The sequence below is a fragment of the Betta splendens genome, chromosome 3 (assembly GCF_900634795.4).
Source record: "Betta splendens chromosome 3, fBetSpl5.4, whole genome shotgun sequence".
NCBI lineage: Eukaryota > Metazoa > Chordata > Actinopteri > Anabantiformes > Osphronemidae > Betta > Betta splendens.
The window spans coordinates 8,612,663-8,631,797 of NC_040883.2; the positions used below are offsets into that span (position 1 = coordinate 8,612,663).

At 45.4% G+C, this 19,135-nt stretch overlaps 1 protein-coding gene across 6 annotated transcripts in view; it reads right to left on the reverse strand.

Annotated features, from left to right (window-relative positions):
• znf536 (zinc finger protein 536) overlaps positions 1-19,135 on the reverse strand; it is a 309,249-nt gene that overhangs the window by 113,796 nt on the left and 176,318 nt on the right. For all 6 annotated transcript variants that reach the window (XM_055507612.1, XM_055507613.1, XM_055507610.1 and 3 more), the window contains one exon: positions 7,168-7,267. The gene's annotated coding sequence lies outside the window, so the exon portion shown is untranslated. The remainder of the gene's footprint in view (positions 1-7,167; positions 7,268-19,135) is intronic.

A 19,135-nucleotide genomic window follows, 5' to 3' on the forward strand; every position in this document is an offset into this window, starting at 1 on the left:
ATCAGAGATTTTCTGCCCTCACTCTTTTTCTCCTTAACAAATTACCCTGCCCGTTTCCTAATCAAAGCAAAACAAATATTGCTTTTCATTCGCTCCATTTGTTTGAATGAACATACAGACATTCCCAAAATACTCATTCCCAGCTCAAATGTAATTAAATTGTGCCTTTAGTGAAAACATGCAGTGGTACTCCAATTAGTTGTGTTTTTGTCGTCGGGTAAAGACGGAGAATGGCAGTGGGTGCGCCCGGGGCACCCTGGTGTCCCGAAATGGAAGTATGTCTTGGTGTGTGGGTTGGGGCTGGGAGGAGGGGTGAAAGTGTGTTTGTTAGGCGACGTTTGGGCGCACAAAGCTTAGTGCAATTACAGAAAAAAAAGAGTGTTTGCAGAGTTGGTGGATGATTGGGTTATCTGTGAAAGTGATGTAGAGTGTGCATGGTATGATTTATGGTGCTCTTAAACCAGAGAGCAGCCACACACGAGAATAATAGCAGAGTAAGTTGTTTGTAAGTGTTTAAATGCGACCGATGCCGCGTTTTCACACACCATGGATAGAATTGTGCTCCTCCGTTGGGCCCCTGGGGCCCCACTAATGCTAGATTAGTTACTTTGCCAAACCAGCCTGTAAAACAACTTTTACTGTAACTAATTACATACAGGTTAACAGGACTAGTGTTGCCAGGACATACAGTAATGATAAATTCATTTTTATTGTTTGCATAATATTTGAGCTTATTTGAAGCAATTTGTTACCTTAAAAACTTCAGTTAAAGTTATAACCTAACACTGTTTTCGGTAACTTTGCTCAGTCTACAGCTTATTTCATTTCGATTTCTCTGTACAGTAATTTATGAAAGTAAACATCATCTTGTGCTTTCATTTCATAATCATAATTCATATTGCATGTACTTCTCTTAATTATTTTGCTCAGTTTACATTACTTTTTCTTTCTTGGTTAATTCTTTTTCTAGAGAAAAATTCTAATTTCTAATTTCAAATACTATAAATAATACATTAAGACACTTGAAGTCTCTCTTCAGTCTCTTTGCAGAAAATGACCTCATATCGCAGTTCATATTGCAGTAAAACTCCAAACAAAAACATTTAATGATAATGTCTCAGAATACAAGAGAAGTGAGGACGAGCATCCGTCTTCTAATCGCTGTCTTTCTTTTCTTTGTCTATCTTCAGCTTTTTTTTTTACTTCTTTGTCTTAAGCTCCAAATTGTGTTTTTATTGAAGGCCTATATTGATTGCTTTGCAAAATGTCATCCATCAAGCTGTCAATGAATCCATCCTTTCATTTAATGATCAGCCTACCTGATATGCATTTTACATGGCTCCATACACTTATAATGGGAATCAATGGAAAGCAAATAACACTGGAAGCCGGCGAGCTGCATGTCTGACGGACGGATGCGGATGCCAGTTATTTGTCAATACGCATGGCTCTTTTCTCAGCCATGTGGCTTTGTGCTGTATACGCTCGGATGAATGTGGCTGCAAAGGTGGCTCACTGTGGGTTACAGAGGGGCTTACGTGCAAGTCTATACAATCCTGCTGCTACATTCATCCACCTGCCTTGTCTTTAACAACTAAGAGATTGAGCGAAAGTGGCAGAACGGAGGAGGAGTTTGAAATTATGACGGCGCCAAGAGAAAAAAGACAATTAATAAAAGAGGAAGCAAAAGCGATGGGGGGGGGGGGGGTAAGAAAAGGATAAAGGGAAAGGGTGAGGAAGGGAGACGGCGGGGGAGAGGGATGGCCATCGGACGTGGTTTCAGTTAAATACTGATTTCATCACACGATTGGAGAGGAAGTGGCGGAGGGGGCGGCGGCGGCGGCTGTGGCAGCTCTAAAACACATAACTTTTTACGAAGTGAAAATCAAATATTAAAAATGACAGGCCTTATAAGTGTGCTGAGTGAGCTCGGGTCACGGAGGGAGGGAGGCGCGGGCGGCTTGTCAGCTACTATCTGTCAGGGCGAATTAGAAACAATCAGGGCCGAGTGAAAGGGAAGGTGATTGTTATTAAGCGGCGGGGCCCTGCGAGCGGGCGCCCCAGATGTGGCCGTGCATATAAAAGAACAGGAAGCCGGCAGTTTAATTCAGGAAGCTTGCCGAGGCGAGCGAGCGAGCGAGCGACGCCACAAAGGAGGGAGAGGGAGGCGCTGGGGGTCTGTGGGGGTTGGAGGGATGCAGAGGATGTGAATGAAGTCGAGGCTTCTCCGTGCTAATACGCTCCAAGTTACTTTAATAACACATTAAGTCTTTAGCAGCGTCGTTGAAAGATGCACCGTTTTCCTTTTTCCTTTTTTTCCCTTCTGCTCATCTATCTCTGTCCAACCCACAATGGGGGAGCCATGGAGAGGGCAATAGGAAGAATCACGGGTGAAATCTAGATAAGTCAACCTGAACACACACACACACACACACACACACACACACACACACACACACACACACACACACACACGTACGGTACAGTAAGTGTGTGGGGAGGTGGGGAGAGACAGCCAACCCCATATATCAATTACAACTTGATATCCTGAGAGGATGATGGGACGGAACGAGAAGCCCCCCTGAGCGGATGTGTGTGTGTGTGTGTGTGTATGTGTGTGTGTGTGTGTGTGTGTCGGAGCCCTCCCCGCCCCCCCACTGCTCTTTAAATGGTCTATTCTATCTTTCCCAACTACCTCACTTTGCACTCCCTGATTGGCTGGCGACATTTGATTTGCACCCGCCTGCTCTTTTCCGGACCCACCGTCCTCGGCGGCGAACTCGAGTTCGACTCCCGCTCCATGGCCGTTGCCTGTCAAGCTGCACGTCCAACCCTTCTGAAGCTCCTGCGAGACGAACGTCAGCGTCCGCGGATCCTGATAATGACGGGAGCGACCGGGGTGCGGCGGCGGCGGCGTCCGCCGGGTGAGAGTGGGGGCTGTGACGAGGGGGTTGTTTGATGTGAACAATATGCTGCGAGAGGAGGATGTGAATGATGGGGGACGACAGGAACGCGCCAAGAGGCCGCAGGCTCAAAGGCACATTGGCCGTCGCCGCACTTTGAGAAGCCACGCCGCAACGCGAGCTGGAAGCGACCCACTCCATGCCTCAATTCAACTTCTAAATTTATGCAAGGGCATCAAACGGAGTGCGATCGCGTAATTAGGAATAATTAAAAAAAACACAAGTACTACTGAAGATAGACTTAGCGGAGGCTTTATTTGACCATACTGGGAGCCAATCAGCGTCTACCTCCGAGACACAAAGTCAAGTGGATCCGTTGTCTCCCAAATAGCTTCACTTAACACTAGTTACGTGAAATCAATGGGAAACGCAGGAGGAAAAAAGAGGCGAAACGAAAGAGTTGTGAAGACGGCTTCTTTCATATGATGCCTCTGTCTCGGAGCGTGAAGGGCTTTGATTTCTGTTTACTTTGTAGTGAGAGATATCGCAAGAAATTATCCCTCCCCTTAAGAATCACTGATCATCCAATAGGTTGAAATAAAATGGGTTTGTCACATGCGCCTCTCGTCTCCCTGTCTGTCTGACGCTCCCTCGCGTCGTCTCTATCGCAGTCATCAGTCGAACACGCGCTGTCTCTGATTTCCACCTCCCAGGTTTCTCCCTGCTGATGTGGCGGAGGTTACGGTGTTAAACACAGAGCCGCTTAAACGCTCCCCAAGGTAATAAGAGTCGGCGTCTATACGGTGCGGCGCTGCGACGGGAAGTCGGAGCACGAGAAACTGCGGCAGAGCCAGCGAATTGGCGCTGCGGAAAGTGCTGTTGAGATTCAGCTTGCAGCTCTGTCATGGCAGCGGATGGTGGGTCCTGTTTGGTGGAAGCGGCTTCTTCAGTTTGAAGACAGAAGTACAGACTCCACTGATCTTAACAAACCCTACAGCAAAAATAGTGAATAGAAAATAGTGTGTGGTCAATAAATAAACCGGCACTGACTGATATTAAGAGACGGGACTCAAGCCATGTACTGCAGTGTCCGCCTGGACCTTTATGTACTTTATCCTAGTTTACAGTAGATTTCTCATGATGAACAAAAGGTAAAAGTCCTTAATGTCTAATGTTGAGAACTGAAAATCGGACGATGCAGCGCTGGATGATGTGGGAGGTAGAAATCGCCCACTTCCTGTTCGCCAGGAGGCCAAATCCAGGCCATGTCTAAGATTTCACAGCGATTAGCGAGGAAGGGGTGAGGGAGGATATGTACTGGGGCAGCATTAGCCATTAATCACTAAAGAAGGAGAATGAGAGGCAGAGAGGGAGAGGAGGCCGTGCTAACGTGGCTTTTTGCTGTCTGGACCTCCAGAGCTCAGAACGGTGACTCCACAGCAGTCCGGCACCGTCTTCATCCTGAAAGCGTTCATTCGCATGGTGAATTTATTGGTAAATTCCACGACGTTTTTGTATGTGTGGTGTGTTTTGCAGCAGAACTGTATTTAATCATGTTTAGAATAGAACAGAATGTAACGTTGACATTGCTGAATATTTTGTCTGTAATGACAGCTGGCGTTTAAGTTTCTGATCTGGATAAATGCGAATAGTCGACATCCAGGGAATTTGTTGTTTTTTTTTAATTCTTCATCAATATGCAACTCAACTGTTCTGCATCTCCGTCGTTTTACTCTAAATCTTAAGTTTTCAAAAAACCTGAGCAAATTCAGCACAGAAGCCCGAGTTTAGACGTATGTTTCATAGCCGTCCGTCAAACTGTCCATTCACCGGTTACCGTGGCTGCAACCTTTTGGTTGACCTACAAAACGCACACACATGCACTGTAGCACTGGCATTAGTCAATACCCAGCAACCAGATGTTACCTACAGCTTACTTTTTCTTTCTTATTCATACAGTAAAACAACAATGTGTTTTCTGGTCTTCTCCATTTTCAACCTTAAGAGCTGATAACACCTGACATTATTAATGACACTGATTAACTGGAAATAAAGCATGATTGGTTTGGGAAATCCATTCATGTTACTTCCCAACTGTTCTGAGATCTGTGGGAATCTTGGTTATGTGATTACGACCAAGTTTATATGTGTTAAACTAATTATGACGTCTGTTCTTTTTGGACAAGGGTTATGGTCACCTCATTTTACCACCACCTGTTGGCTCAGTAGCATTTTAAGTGTCACACTATGATCGGTCAACCATCTCCACCACAACAGAGTGACTCCATGCAGTGAATGACCCTGCTCCTGAAAGCACCTCAAACGCACCACGACAACATCCAGGACAGACATTCAAGCACTGAAGGAAGAGAACTGTTCTGTGGTTTTTAAAGGTTACATCTACTTAACAATGGTTTCCATAAAAAAACATAAACCTAACAGCAAATGAGCAAAGACAATCTGATCTTCACAAAAGTCCCAAAATTAGATCAAGGGAAACGAAAGAAATCAGACATACAATTGACTTTTTAATTACTTAATAATTATAGAAAATGATCCATTCCTAATTGCAACTCTGCCAAATGCACCACTGCTTTTTAATGTCCCCTTAATGGTGGAGGCCTTTGGTTTCCTAGATGTTATCCTCTGGTTCTCGCCGACCTCCTGGCCCGTCGCTGTGATCTTTATCGGGCGACAGTTCCTGACGAGGGCGACTGTGTTCAATGTTGTCTATTCTTCCACTCTCTCCTCTCGACTGCTGCGGTTTAAACTCAAAATGACAGTGTTGGCGTTTCCACGGCATGACCTTAACTTCACCTTCAAACGAACTGTACTGTAAATCTTAGAGCTCCACATACTGCACATACCACACAGATATGCGTACGCTCAACGAGCAAATGCCTTTTTGTGTCTTATCTTGGGTTCGTACAACGCTGTCTATATATAACCATACTGGACATATAGATGACATGTTGCTTAGGCTCTGATTTAAAAAAAAAGCCAGGGTCAGTGTAGTGGAACATGATATTGTAACATCTCTCCCCGCTGCACCGGGCGAACACACGTATCCGAGCTCCTGTGCGTTTGCTGCACAACGGGCTGCAGCCTTGTCATGTTCTGCTGTGAGCACACGGGGAGGGAAGGTGAAACAGGGTGACTATAAAACCAGAATGGCCTTCACTTAGTGTTCCCCGCACCCACCTTCCATGTCCCCCAACCCCCCTCCCACTCCCCGACACCTATCCCGCCGTGCGTATTTTTATTTTTTTTTCTGTACTATGAATAAATTTAGTCTGTCCCGGACATGAAAATGTCAAATACCTAAAATACACCTAGGCTAAATAGCATATTAATTTTTAATGCCTGCTCATCCTATGCTGCTATTCTCATATCAGGCCTGTCTGCCAACAGCTGTTGCTGGCTCTCTGGCTGGGAATTTATCATCCATCTAGCTAAAGGATGAGAGAGGGAGAGAATTTCAAAAAAGAGAAAGCGATGGGCGACATTGTTCAGAAGACAAGTGAAAAGGGGAGGGACGCATTCCTGCTTTCATGGATCCCTAGCTTGCATTTATATCATCCACACCGTGCAAGTTTCTTTCTTTGATATACGAGTGGGATTCAATTACACTAATGCCAAACATAAATTGTTCAAGATTTGTTCCTTTTGCCCCCCCTCCACCCTCCTGTGTGGGCTGTGTGTTATAGCATGAGCCTCCTCATACATAAAAGAGAAATAAGGAGCAAAGTGGTGACATTGACGCTGGAGGTAGTGACATTGGGGAGAGCAGGAGAGGGAGGCAAGATGCGCTGAAGCAATGTGCCAGTGTGGGTGTTGAATGCCACCCATGTGCGTTTTTAGGTGGCATGTGGTGGATGATTATCATAGATTATCACAATCCAGATTGTTACAAGTTCTGTCTGCGCACATAGCAGCAGTGTACTGTAGCTGTGTGACTGCCTGCCTGCGTGTGCGTGTGTGTGTGTGTGTGTGCGTGTGTGTGTGTGTGTGTGTGTGTGTGTGTTTTGGTTTAAGACAGAGTGCCTTTGGGGATAAGACTAAATGGTGAGTGAATGACGAACAGTTGGAGTGTGTGAGCGCGTGTGTGCCTGTGTGTGTGTGTGTGTGTGTGTACGTGTCTTGTTCTTTTATCCTTACAGTGCGAGAAGCAAATAAACAGGGTTTAGAAAAATGTGACAAAGCTTGAAGTTGAGGACTTTTTTTTTTTGCTGCAGGCTAAAGTGTGAACTGTGTGTGAGCTTACCTTAACACACCAACTGCATGCTGGAATGCAACCTGCCTGTTAGGATCAAGGGGGCTCTCGCTGTCACTCCTGACTGACGGCTGCTTACTGAAATGGCCACCTAGAGGAGGAGAAACAGCCGAGTGGTTACGATCGGGAAGAGGAGGCGATGAGATACGGAGGCGAGGACGGACGGGGGAGTGGGTCCGGGGAGGAGGACGGCGACGGGTGGAGGGAGAGAAGACGACGACGGCGGCGGCGGGTGGGACGCGGAGGGAGGGGGTCGATGTCAAAATGAAAATCTAACAAATTCTGCGAACGGCGCTGCAGAGGTCAAGGCAACGCAGGCGAAAAAGGTTAAAGATGAAATCAAAGCCCGCGCTCTGTGGTGCCCGGAGGCACAGCTGAAAATCTATCCCTCCAAGCCAAGGCCACCGCTGACGAGAGGCAGACAAGAAGCTAAATACTGCACGCCACTCGGGGATCTTTCATTTTCAACCGATCAATAAGGGCTTATATTTATCAGGGCCTCCGAGCAGCTGCCACGTCTGACAATCTCCACTTCATTTTTGCTCTCCTCTTCTGCTCGTTTCTCCCCCCCCCCCCCCTTTGTACCCCCCCCCCCCCCCTCCCCCTCCTCGTCCTCCTTACCCTGGCATGCCAAATTGAGACCCATCGACCATGAAAAGGGGCAAAGACCCTGGACTGCCATTAGCCCCCCTTGTGTCACTAGACTATCTAAGGCACACTCACACGGGGAGACACACACACACACACACACACACACACACACACACACACACACACACCCACACACACACACACACACACACACACACACACACACACACACACACACACACACACACCCTGGAGATACAATTGTGCTAAAAGTCTGTCTCCCCCCTTCTTTAACGAAACATGCCTTATCATTATGGCCTTGGCACAGACACCAGCACCTCTTCATGTCTTTTGTTCCTCAAGCTGCCCACCCAAGACACACACATACACACACACACACACACGCACACACGCAACCTCTCACAGACACAAACCCAGACACAAACAATCATGGCATTTCCCACCACAACCTGCTTTAACTTTCATTTTTTTACCACTTGGTGCATTTCTTATCTTCGCATTTCACATTTCGTTGTTTTTTTTTTTTTTTTGTAAAATTAATTTCATACATCAAAAATATCAAATCCCAAATTACCAGCATAAATCTGAGGAGAATTATGAGAAGCAGAAGATTGGGTTTAGGATTCTGAGTTAAAATAACTGGCTGTCTAATCATCTGCACAACAATATTTGCTGTGAGGCATTCTAAATAGATTATCGCTAGTCCATCTGTGTCATCATTGATTTATAAGGCATTAAGCTGCTTGGGGAAGAGATAGGGCCTTGCTTTCTCTGCTGTTAAAGGGGCTTCTCGTCGAAATCAGGGGCACAGCAATGGAACAACTGTGGCAGTCGCGTAACCTCCCCTTTAATCACCAAGTGAGAGGAAGTGAAAATAGGACAGGCATATGCGTTTCTTTTTTAGTTTTTCTTTTTTTTCTTAAAAAAACATAAATCCAAATGTTCTGCATCTCTTTTTTTGTTTGCCCATACAAAGACACTGGGAGGATAGGAAGGAAGTGCAGCAAAAATAATACACACATACAGAGCAACTAATAGTGTGCATAAACACACATGCACATACACACATGCAGAAGAAGAAGGAAAAAAAAACAAGGGACATCATTAACATATGAATGCTATATGCAAATGGTAGGGAGAGAGCAGATGTTGTTGCATTTAATTGACCTATATGTGAATTGCATCCAAACCTTTCACTGTGCTTTCTGGGCCCGCTGAGCACAGTTTTGACTGGCTTTCTAGCACCACTCAAGATATGAGCAGTGAGCACAGTGATTTTAGCGGCGTTTAAACATGAAACGAGGAAGATGATGGAAGCAGAAAATGGGAAAATATGTGCCTTCGCTAAAAAATGAATTGGTTCTTGTTCTGTGATTGTGTGTTGAAAAAGCTGCCTGACTGTGTTTCTTCCCACTGACAGGTGAGGGTGATGGTAACTAAGTACAGTTACTATCAATATTTTTATTTTATTTTGAAGTCAATTAAATTGAAATCCTTTTTCCCTGTTGTATATGGACTAGTGACAGTATGAATGTTATGAAATTTGTTTTATTATAGGACTACATAGAAGATTCTACCCTATTACTTTTTTGTGCATGTAAAAAAGTAATGCAGCTATTTTACTATAACTGTGAAAGTAACAAATTATCCTTTTAAATCATTTTTCATTACTTGTCTAACTTCTTTTTTTAACTGGGCATGTGAGGCAGTGCTGCTCATCACTGTCGCAAAGCCAATCAATAAATAACCTGCATATATGCATATCGCCAAACTGTAATTTAATATTTAATATTTCCGTCACTATAACTTATTAAGACAACATTGATTTTAATAATTCCTTACATGTAAATACTGTAGCTACTTCACTTGGTCTCAAAATGTGCAATAAATACAAGCAGGGTTCCTTAGTGGTAACTAAGGGTCATTGTCTTTCATTGTGACCTTCTTTAACGTATTATGATAAACAAACTAAGGATTTTCCAAATGATCTTTTCAGATATTTATCTCCACTTACAGAGAGCCTGTTGATCCAAGCACACTGAGTTAAGGTTTGCGGCAGGTGCAGATGTGGACTTTGTGTTGACCGACTCGCGTATTTTAAGTGTACTGCACCGTGTGAACAAACTTTGAGGTTTTGCCAGGCCTCTGTCTGCAGTGTCAAGTCCAGAACACACGCCAATGGTAAACCACTTGTGCATGAATACACAGTTTGATTACTACAGGGAAAGCAGACTCTATCAAGCATTAACATTCCATATACACTTTAAAGAGGCATCTACTGCTATTTGTAAAAAAGCACACATATCACTTATGATCAAATGTTACATTACATTATTACATTTTGACATTGCAAGATTTTCTAAAAAGCAAAAAACTATTCCAACCCCGACTGTTAAGGCCTAGACAAAATATAATTTTTGAAAGGCTCATCTCCAACACCCCCCATTCCTCAACTACATTTGATTCTGCAGGTGGAGACAAAAGAGCAACAAAACCAGAGGAGAAAGAGGAGGGAGAGTCACGCATTATACACTGCAATGTTTGCATGGGTGAGCCATGAAAAACACAGATGCTATTTTCATTCCCCATTCCCTCCACACACACACACACACACACACACACACACACACACACACACACACACACACACACACACGCATGCACACACGCACACACAGGCCGCTCCCCCTCCTTTTCCACCCCTAATTCTTGGGAATGTCATTAAATTGTATTAAATAGCCTTTTGTCCAGGGGGCAAGGACCACCCGATATATGATAATACATTAAGGCCCCAGTGTAGCAGCCACTGAGCCGAGACCATCTCAAGAACAAGCATAGTGTGCCCTATTGTGTGTGTGTGTGTGTGTGTGTGTGTGTGTGTGTGTGTGTGTGTGTGTGTGTGTGTGTGTGTGTGTGTGTGTGTGTGTGTGTGTGCGCGCGCACGTGTTAAAGAAGTAGATGGCAATGCAGGGCGAAAAAAAAGAAAACGCAGGCAAGTTGTGGTTGAGGAATAAAGAGAGTGAGATACAGAGGGAGGAGAAGAGAAGGAGACGGGGAGAGAACAAGCTGGTGTGGCTGCCTGCCTGCGCATGTGGCTCTCTAACAACTGTGACACATACTAATAGAAACATACCTAATAAATTACAAGCTTTCAGGGTCTGGCAAGCTGACATTTTCTCTGTGCGCGGGACAATTTCATATCTGCGGCGGAAAGTCGAGGGGCTGCTGGACCAAATTGCATCACATGGAGATGCCAGAGGATTAGCATAAAAATTAACACTTAAATTTCAGCTTATTGTCAACCCCACTCCTGCACCGGCTGCCTCACAACAATCAATTCCTCTTAGAAATCTGATTAGATTCCATGACGCTTATTATCCCAGTCATGTCTGCCTGCCCCCTTCACTACCACCACCACACACACACACACACACACACACACACACACACACACACACACACACACACACACACACACACACACACACACACACACTCTATTGGCATAGTCAAGGCACTGGCTTCCATGACTGCCCAGACCATTTGTTTAAATAGAATTAAGGAGGAAATAAATCTATAGGTGTGGCATTTCTTTTGACAGATGATGCCTCTGTGTATGTGTGTGTCTGTCTGTGTGGTGTTCGTCCTGTGAAGCTGTGACTTCAGCCTGCACAGAAATCCACTCAGACATAGTGATAGCATGTCTTCTGTTCATTTAACATGTTAAATGTAAGCATGCTTTGCTGTATTAATGGCCGGTGGTCAATCATGTAATGTGAGTGCCTATTATTAAATATTTAACCTCCTCGATTTAAGGGTCAATTACACTATTTCACAGATTGTTAACTTGCTTCTTTTGAGTGTGGTTTGGGGGAAATATGTATATTATATATATCAATATAGGTCTTTTATGGTATTATAGGAGGAATAATAAGGTGCAGACATAAGGTTGTCCTGTTTCTGTGTCAACACCTAAACCTGATCTGAACAGAAAATCAGAAAACATCATATGGATACTATGTATATCAGATTATGTAGTGAATTGGTGTAAAGGACAACAAACAGACGACACAATCTCAAACTGTTTGTTGTTGAGTCCATGTGGATTCTGGATACGTCTCAATGGCGAAGATCTGTGAACAACTTTAAACGCTAACAGCTGTTTTTTATTGCACGCCTGTAATTTCATACAATAGTTGTAATCACCATAGAGACGTGAGAGTCTGGACTTTTACATTGATCTAATAAAGCATGAACTTGTACAATCCAAAAAAAAGACTCAAGAGGTAGAGCTGTCGTCCACCAATTATAGAATCAGTGGAGCCCAAGTCGCCCCTGCTGTGCGCCAATGGCTGAATGTGAATGCAGTGTTGAAGTGCTTTGAGTCCCACTAGGTAGAAAAGCCCAATAAAAGTGCAGGAACATTCACCATAAACATGTTCAAAACCCTCCACACACATCTTAACTCCAAACTAGAAGCATATGAAAAGAGAGGAAACCTGTGAAGCTTCAAGTATCCAGATGACAGCCTGCCTGATTCGTCATAATTGTAATCAAACTCCATCATGGTTTTATGTGTCTCTTCATTTCCAGCAGCCCCCCCTCCTCCAAATGAAGTTGACCGCATCCATCCACACGAACACACTCATCACAAACGCTTTATGTTTACAGCAGCGGGTCTGGAATGATGCAAAGCGAAAACTCTTTCGGAGATCTCAGAAGGCTGTCGCAATGAAATATTTGTCAATAACAGATTCTGCTGGAGCACATTGCACAAGTATGTCCTAAAAGCACAGCACACGTTGGGTGGCTTTGGTACGACGCTTTGTTTAGACTAATGGCATTTCATCGCATCCAGATGTCTTTAAGCTGTGCTCAACCACCAGCGTTGCTTTCCAAGGCGCGGGCTGAATGTATACAAACATCTCCTCATAACTGCATTCTTCATCGGGGCCTGCGAGCGTCACAGCGCTCGTCGCCGAGCAGAGAGTTAGCGTTTAGCCTCCTTCTGTCCCCAGGTAACGCTCCCGTTAAAAGAGGTCAGAGGCCCGGGGACGTTCTGCTGGGTGGAACCAGACCCAGACCAGAGGGGGAAAAAGAGCCTACAAGTGGCATGGAGTGAGTTACACCCTGGCCCGGACAGGCGTTATAACATAACACTGGTACAAAGGGTCCAGCATGAAGACGCCCACAGGGGCGAGAGAGGGAGAGAGGAGCGAGGGAGAAGGAACAAATCGTCTGATGTTCTAAGTGGATAACAACAGCTCCTGCTATGCAGCAGCGGAGGCACGGAATAATTTAAACCAGCTACCCAGCCGCCCCGCTCCTCTTTCCTGCTGCCCCCCCCCACCCCCGGCCACCACTCTATTCTTATGTTAACACGGTTAAAGAGGAGTGGGCCACCCAGCAGCAGAGAGCAGAAACTTAAATCCATGCTTCAGGAAAAATAATCCATCTCTCTGCCTCTCTCTCTCTCTCTCTCTCTCTTTGCGATGTAACTTTACTCACTTACACACAAACACGCACGCACACACACACAGATACCGCTTGGTAAGGGAAAGGGTGAAACAGATACACGCGGAGAACACCAGTACATTTACTCTGCCTTTAAAGCGTATTACTTTTCAGACAAGAGTTTGAAGAATAATAAACCGGGTGCTTAACCGGCCTATTTTCCCTTCCAGTTAATACCATGCAACGCAATGCAAGGACGGGGGCAAGAAGAATTCATAAGTCTTTAAATGCAGAGTAAACACTGCTTTCTTTGTTGATTGTACGGCTCTGTTGTGTTTTTTTTTTTGCCGATCTCGCAGCCCCCTCGCCATTCTTTCCCCTCCCCTCCTTCTCCCTCTTTGTCCATCTATCACTCTTTTTCCTCCAATATTCCAACCGGAGGAGCTGCTGTTGTGTGTTTGGTCTCCAAACAGCACATGTGAGCTGCACACCTCGCCGACATTTTATAGGTTTAAGAATGGGAGAGGGAGAGCGAGAGCCATATTTTATACCGGCGGTTTATTTTAACGGGCGCTTGTAATTAACGCAGCATGTCCTCTATCTCCCAGCCATCTATGCCAAGGCCTTTATTTAAACAACTTTATTGTGAAATGTTTGCGTTCTCAGCATTCGGCCAGGGCCCACACACAGAATATTATTTCATACTTCAAGGGGGGAGGGTGGGGAGGCGTACGGCGGGGGCTTTGGTGGAGTTTATGCTCTGAGCGGTTATTGTTTTTGATTACAGCAAGACCCTTTAAAACGGATCAAGCCCGGCAACCTTGCGCACACGCGCACGCACAGTCTCACGCGGCCACCAGCTCGCACCGGCGCCGCGAGCGGCTGAGGGAGGGCCTGTTTACAGAAAGGGTGTGCGAACCTGAAGCCTGCGCCTCGGCCAAATGTACAATCTCAGTGTGATTTATGGGCGTAAGATCACACTATTTATGTCCAAACCAGAGCACTTGTTTAAGGCCGCTGCTTGGGGGCTTCTTCTCGGCGTGCGCGTGTTTGCGTTCTTACGGGGGTTTAATGGAATTTGACGGGGGAGACGGCGTGTTTACGCTTCGCCGGAGCGACCCCGGGTCAACGCGGCGCTCCGGCGCGCGCAGGTGGACGATCCGCCGGCGCGAGCGCACATGTGCGGAACGCGCTTCAGGGACGGGAAGACGCCGCACGGACAGGAAGCCGGGCCGCTGCGCCGCTGCTTTCGCTGAGAGCGTCCTGTAACTGCCCGGTTCGGACGCTGGACTCAAAGCAAGCTGTGTTGAAAGCGCACAGTGAAGCATGTTTGACTTATCTTTAGCGGAAGGTCTGTGCACATTTTTTAGTTAAAGTGTCCCTCGTCAACACAAAGCCCAAATGCATATTAAAAACCACATTCAAGCCACATTATGAGTTTTAAAATGAGAATGCAACCGCGGCGATAATATATATAATATGCAAAACAATTTAGGTCAGCATTGAAATATTTCCAATTCAAGTCATTGGCCTTCATAATGTAGCACATATTCTATTCTTATCATATAATAATAGAGCATCCGGCTACTATTTTCCTTTTTAATACATCCAGGAAAAATGGGGTCTTACATTCAATGAGTCAAATTGGAAGGGTTGGTCACGCTCCACCGGTCCTGCAGACATCGCCACTGCAACATAACACACGTTCACAAAGGCGCGCGCGCTTTAAATCAAAGTGCCAACTTTTTTTACGCACCTACGGAGAAAAGTAAGTTTATGTTGTGACTAACCTACTAAACCAACTGTTTCCTATGGCCTTTGGTGCCTTTGTACAAACGGCTTCTGCACAAGAACATCCCACAATCACTTAGGAGGCAGAATATATTTAGGTTTGGTCCTTTTTCCAATGAATGAGAACCATGCGGCTCCTCTCATAGAAGTAGCCGACAACATTTTTGAGTTGTCAGGTTATATTTTCTTTAGGTCAGATCTACACATGAATAAATGTTGGGTTCTTGGTTCCAGGCAACAGGGACAGCACTATCTAGTTGTTTGGACATGTGCCCTTGACCTCTTCATACTGGTCACAACCAGGTTCTTAACCACGGAGGTTCCACACTCCCATTGAAGCATGTTTCCATGGCCGCTTGCTGTCCCGTACACACAAACAGGTGTTTGTGTTACGGCCATGACATAAAAACAAAACTATGTCGCCTTTCGCATCAAATGCCACAGAATCTCATCCCAAAATTTCATGGCCTGTGGGGCGACAAGGCTGCTTTATATTAAATGTTATATGTGTCAGATATAATCTCCATGAGAAACACATCTGCAAGCGTTCTCATTTTGCCTGTGGATACGAGTGGGGAAAGAAATGTGCGAGGCCATTTTATTGTGAAAGGAAGCCGCCCATGCCAGCTGTGCTTTGCTGAATGTTTGCTGGGCCACAGCAAACGGCTACATGAGTCCTACTTAAACACAGCCTCCGTCCTCGGAGAGTGGGAGCAGGTGGAACGTTAGTTCAACTGCTCTTTATTATACAGTGCAAGGGGCTGCTATAGCGATGGAGGAGTAGCATCCTTTGTGGAGTTTAATGCCAACCCGTAGAGGCACAAAAATACACTCTTACCCGTCAGAACTCAAAGTCAAACACCGTTTTCTGTTCTTCCTGTGCCCCCCCCCCCCTCCTTTCCCTCCTCCTCCTCCTCTTCTGGCTGTCATTTTCCTCGCCTTGTCTTTCCACCCAGTCCGTGCTCTCCATTCAGCCTCCTGCACCCCTCCCCCCATGTGTTGTAGCGCTAGAGGCTATAAGGGGATAAAGTGAAGTGTAGACACTTCTTTAGCCCAGCGGAGGCCAAACAGATCGAAGGCGAAGAGCACCTAGCTGCTGGGTAAGCCGCACACTTAACAACTGCCATGCTCTCGCTCCATTCTTATCATCTTTCCTTTCATATACTGGCCGAGCTGTTGCTTCCTCACCTTAACTAGGTAAAGGGGCTGCGCAGCAAGTGTAATGTGTTTGCTGACTACCTAAACTCATATACAGTACACACACACACACAAACACACACACACACACACACACACACACACACACACACACATACACACACACACACACATACTCGTTTCCCCGAGGGCTCTCCAGACCAACAAGTAGGAGAGTAGTGGCCATTCACCAGAGTTCTATTGATCGTACCTGGCTCCGCCAAATGCTCTACTATGTCATTCAAACCTTTTCAATTTTTAATCACCAGCTCCAACATCAGAACAAGTCCCTATACTGGCGCACACAAGCACACACCTCCACACACACAGGGGCTCATTGTACACACGCCGAAAGAAATGCAAAAAAGCTAAAAACACACACACACACAGCTGCACATCCACAAAAAAAACTTAAAAGCATGCATAAACACTCCTCTACTCTTACAGCCCACAGTACTTCAAACACACTCATCCCTCCATATCTGGGTATACACACGCACACACACACCACACACAGGATGCAGATGCATACGTGTAAGCATATAAGCACATTTTTGCAGACAAGTCCGACCCAGGGATTGTTCCCTTATTCCAGATGACAAATAACATTAACATCTACATGCGCTGGGTTTGTGCAATTCTGCGTGTAGGTGTGTGTGTGTCTGTGTGCGCGCGAGAGAGGCACATAAAACCATGTGTTATCACCTGGCCCTGTGTTGTGCCCAGTCCCAGACTGTAGCCAGCTTTGACCTTGGGCTCCGCCATATTCATTACATCATTAAGTTACCTCTTCATTAACTTTTCATTGTTTATGGAGCAGGCATTGGGAAAGAGAAGAGAAGGGGTGGAAGGGTGGAGGGAGCAGTAAAAAAAAAAAAAACTACCCATGGCTGGGCATGCGGGCCCCTTTCAATCTGCCTGAGCTGCCGTCCCTCCTACAGTCTGGAGGATGGTGGAAGGTCGGGGATTTGAATCTCCAAACTGGCCAGGTGAGAAATGCTTCGAGGAACCAATACATTCACCATAGATTATACGTCTACCTCCATTTGACTCACTAACCTAAGACCCAGCCTGCCTCCCATGGTCTAGCACATGAGTATCCTATTCAGGTTTGTCATGTTCTATTAATGAGGGCCTTGGCTAAACAATCAGCTGTAATCAGTGAAGGGAAAACTTTGTTTACTTGGATCTTGATTTGTAGGACGTGTGTTTCTGAGACTTGCGCTCCACAAAAAAACACGACGGCATCATTTGTTTTGGTGAAATGCCCCAAAAAAAGAAAACAAGCATCCCTGTTTACATTCTATTGACAAGGTCCTGCAGCTGCCACAGGACGTATGACTCTTGTTTGCCAGGAGCCGGAGTGGGAACGTCGGTGGAGGAGGGTTAAGGTGGACGGAGGGGTCAAACAAACACCCGTAGGTATTTATCACGCGTGTCTGATGGTTGCACCGGTCCATGATGATGACTGAAATCGCCTCAAGAATGTTTATTGTTCCGTTGCTTTGTGGCCTAATATTATTAAGTTTATATTATCATCCTCATGCTTCCTTTTGGAGGGTGGTTGAGGCCCAGATGTGTATTACTTCATGCATAACAGAATGGGGATTTACTTTGAGCCGCTGTCTGCTTGTGTTGTGGCAGGGATCATCCAATTCCTGAGGTACTATTGCAGATTTTTATTGTTTAATTCGGAGAATGTGTCAGGCTCACTGATCTGAACTATGACTTCTTGTTCAACAGTGACATTTATGAGTGGGGTCATGTGTTTTACAGCGTGAGTATCCTCAGGTGACTTTTGATTTTAGACCTTAAATCAGTTTTGTAAGACCCCCGCCTGTGCACTTTCTTTGGGTAACTCCAAGCCAGCAACGAGAGTTCAATTTGAATTATTGCTTCATGACAGAACTAGCAAAGAGTTGTATGGAAAAGACAGTGAAACACGGTGGGTATGCTACATGCTACATTGTTAGCTTTGCTCCTTGGGTTGCTTTTCAAAATCACGGTCCCAAAGAGCTCCGTGGGTTAAAACGTGACATTTCCCAGTAGATTTAATCTCTAATGTGCAGTGTGACATTTGCTCATGATTTTTGCTCATGACAATAAGCACCTAAATAAAAAAAGTCCCGCATTTTTATGATCCGTTACCGCAAAACATCATCTATCTGAGATCTGATTGTGAACATATTTGTGAATACTGGCCTCGTAGCCACCAGGCGCTGTTGTGCTTCCACACTACTCTGGCTTTCTGTCATTAGCGATGCATCGCCCCGACCGCAGGCACAGATTGTGTTTAAAAAAAAAAAAAAAAATCAGGCCTTGCCAGCCACCATCTACCATTGCAGGCCAATTATAAATGGCAAATCACTATACAGCATTGCTCATTCACTCTCCCCCTCGCACTCTTTTTAACAGCGACGCCTGGCCAGACTCCACTGCTTCTCTTGAATAACATGTGTAGATGGCCCTTTGTGTTAGAAGCTGCTGGATGCTTGTTAGTTCACACTTTTCCACGGAGCAGTTTCGATGCGGTGAAAGAGCGATAGACATTTGGAGTTTATCACCTTGAGCTTATTTCACACGTTGCCGTGTGGCTGATTTTTTTTTCCTTTTTTACGTGGCTCAGCCCATTAGCACAACCCGATGATTCTAACTCTGAGGTGGACACTGGGTCGGCAAGATTCAGTCAAGTGATCGCATGTGAAGCACTGCGTGACCTCTGACCCCTGTCCAACATAACATTATTGTAACCTGTGGTATTACTGTGCGGCCGACTGGTGTTATCATCCTCATGGTGCTTTATTTTGTGTCTTTAGGTCAAATTAATAACCTAAATTGATGCTCAAGTACTCACACAAGGGAGTAGAAGAAACTGCCAAAAATCCTCTCGAGAGCCATTCATTTA